The following is a 3,597-nucleotide window of genomic DNA, read 5'->3' as shown; positions in this document are numbered from 1 at the left end:
AAAAAAAAATAATTGCTTGAAAGAAATCAGGGTAAATGACAAAAACGTAATTACTAATTCTGGGGAAAATTGCAATATTTCACGAAAAAACGTAAATGAAGTGTCTCCTCAAGGCGTAGCTATTTTGGGCACAAAAAATTACACTGGACCTATATTTGCTAACAGCCTTGCTGTAGTGGTAACACCAGTTCCCGTCAAATCTACATCTACATCTACATCCATACTCCGCAAGCCACCTGACGGTGTGTGGCGGAGGGTACCTTGAGTGTCTCTATCGGTTCTACCTTATATTCCAGTATCATACTGTTCGTGGAAAGAAGGATTGTCGGTATGCCTCTGTGTGGGCTCTAATCTCTCTGATTTTATCCTCATGGTCTCTTCGCGAGATATACGTAGGAGGGAGCAATATACTGCTTGACTCCTTGGTGAAGGTATGTTCTCGAAACTTCAACAAAAGCCCGTACCGAGCTACTGAGAGTCTCTCCTGCAGAGTATTCCACGGGAGTTTATCTATCATCTCCGTAACGCTTTCGCGATTACTAAATGATCCTGTAAAGAAGTTAAGCTGTGTCAGGCGTGGCTAACATATGGATGGGTCAACATTCGGCTCTGCCGAGTGCTGTTGGCAAGAGGGTTGCACTCAGACATTGTAAAGCTTGGTTCAAAAATAGTTCAAATGGCTCTGAGCACTATGGGATTTAACATCTTAGGTCATCAGCCCACTAGAACTTAGAACTACTTAAACCTAACTAACCTAAGGACGTCGCACACATCCACGCCCAAGGCAGGATTCGAACCTGCGACCGTAGCAGTCCCGCGGTTCCGGACTGCAGCGCCTACAACCGCACGGCCACCAGGGCCGACCCTTGTAAGGCCAATTGTGGAGCTACTTGATTGAGAAGTAGCGGCACTGGTTCCGAAAACTGACAACGGCCAGTAGAGCGGTGTGCTGACAACATGCCTCTCCATATCCGCATCCGGTAACGCCTAAGGGATGAGGACGACACGGCGGCCGGTCGGTCCTGTTCAGCCATCAAGGCCTGTTCGGACGGTCTTTTTGTTTCTTTTGTATGATATTTAACTGTCAAACTGGCTTCCCTCGAATTACACTAATTCAGTGCATTTAGAGAGTGGAAGACGTTAGGACAGCAAATGAGGTATCAATAAACTTGAATATAAAAAAACCGAAAAAATATCTGTCAAATGTTTTGTGGAATGATTTGTCTAAAAGTATGAAATAAATAATTTAGAGAACTATATGATGCTCGAAATCATATACAGGAAATGGAGCGCATCAAATCAGTTCACAAAACAACTGACCAATTTTTATTTCATTATTTTTCAGTCAATGATGTTCATCGCTTCATCACTGTACAGAGAGTTGCAGAGTGTACAAAAAGCGTTAGCAACACATGGGTGGCAGTGTGACTGTGTTAGCCACTACAATTGACACGAATGAAACCAAAACTACGAAGTATAATATTCCTTCTGATTAATCTAACGTGCTCGAATCTCACCATGATACATACTCCTCAACATGGCTATATATAGTGCTTACATTCTAGCTTTTGGGCTAGAAGATACACTGGTAGGCGAGAGTTTGGTACCAAACAATTATTTTTTCAGTTCCTTGGTTTCGCTGATTCTTCTTCAATTCGTCACAAAATTTGGATACATTAGTACACGCGAATGGTCCTGTAAGAACTCACAACAGTCAAATATTGTGATTTGACAATTAGTATTTGCGGAAAATTACTCCAGGTGAACAACTGTGCTTCTATTTGCTCAGGAATAATGAGATTAATATACAACAAAGAAAATGAAAGGGAAACATCGTTATTAGGTGATCCTTCAGCTGCAATAATTGAAGGCGATTATAGATCGTTTATGAACAGTTTTACTTAGCTAGTGAGTGTTCCGAACAACTTGGAATAGGTGTTTCGGTTGTAAAATGTTTTCTGTTTCACTCTTTCGTAGATGTTTAGGAAATTTTCTTGTCATTTGCATCTTTGCTTTTAGAAAGTGTTTCTTGAACACGTGCAGGGCATCGGTAAGAATTTGCCGGTAAGATAAGCCCGCACATGCGCCATTTTCAAAGTATATCAACAATCAAGTAAAACGATTTAACAATTTCTTGCATTCTCTAACTGCTGTTGAGTATAAGAAAAATACTAATTTACTTGGACAGTGAATGCTACATAATCAACTATCTAATGAGGTAGTGATGTTCAGAACAGTTTCCACGCATCAGATTGTACATTTTGTCCCAGTTTTCCCTTTGAAGACAGGTATCGCGTTCCACTGTTGTTATAGTAGTTACTACTGAACATTTTTTCCAGTCGGGAGCAGAGATCCATTTCCGCTTTTATTCGTTGCCATCACCATGAGTTACAGTACAAATATGGTCCTCTAGATGAGATGCAAATGAATGCCATCACAAAAACCCTTCACGAAGAAGTGCGTTTTTGAAAATACTATAAATACAATTCTCACAAGTATTTTCCTTTCATGACTACGAAAATATTTCACACGAGGTTCGCAATAATTATCGAAAAATCTTCTATTAAACAAGACTGACTGCTTGTCATACACAACGTCAAAAAATAGACTGCTATAATGAAGTTATTCAGACAGTGATTTCAGTAAAACTACGTCCATGCATTCGATTAAATATCGGTTTCGGGGAACACTTTTTTTCTTTTATTTTTGTTTTTTGCCGAATACTTTGTACTTTGATACAATATCATTTGTTCCTTACCAATTATAATGTCTAAGTTGTCTAGCGATGGCAATATATATATATATATATATATATATATATATATATATATATATATATATATGCAACAAGTGAGAAATAATAATGACACACAATATATACTTCTAAATGTATTGTGATAAATATCTTCGGCAAACTGACTAGAAAGTAATGAACTGTGTCGGCCGTTCTCATACATTTCTTGCAAACAGCAAAATGTTCTCATAAATATGTAGTTGGTATCCAACTATCTTTTGAAGTCTGGTTCACATCAGAGGATCTATGTGAAAATGTGAATTTGAATTTTGTGTGTACTTTACGTCTGAGTACACTCAATGACAGGTACAAAATGCCGTTTGTTAATGCGCCGCTGTACCAAGACTAAGGAATACAGGTCATTGTAGTGAAACTTAAGTAAAAGTTTGTGAATACGGTGAGCTGCTATGTTGGTGCATCATTTCCTACAAATTCCACGTTCCTGCCCTCTTTTTTTGTCGAATTTTGAGTGGAATGATGATATCACGCTATTGGATTTTGGTGCCTTCGTAATGGGCTCAAATAATCAGTGGTATGATGGAAGAGGGCTCTTCAGCACAATTTACTGCTCGGCATTGACCGTTGGCAACTGCGGGTTTTCGTGGTTCGCCTCAAACTGCTGGAGCTGCAGAGCTTTGTTAATCGTTCAAGTGCACACGATAAACATTATAAACATTTATGGCTGCAGCAGCGTTCTGGTCAAATAACAATGTATAAATATCATCGAAAATATAGTTCTTTATTATTACTCGCCGCATAAAATCCTAGAGGATGCTGTCGGAACACCATTACTTTTTTACCTA

The sequence above is a fragment of the Schistocerca americana genome, chromosome 4 (assembly GCF_021461395.2).
Source record: "Schistocerca americana isolate TAMUIC-IGC-003095 chromosome 4, iqSchAmer2.1, whole genome shotgun sequence".
In the NCBI taxonomy this organism is placed as follows: Eukaryota; Metazoa; Arthropoda; class Insecta; order Orthoptera; family Acrididae; genus Schistocerca; species Schistocerca americana.
Note: the sequence above shows the minus strand (reverse complement) of the source record.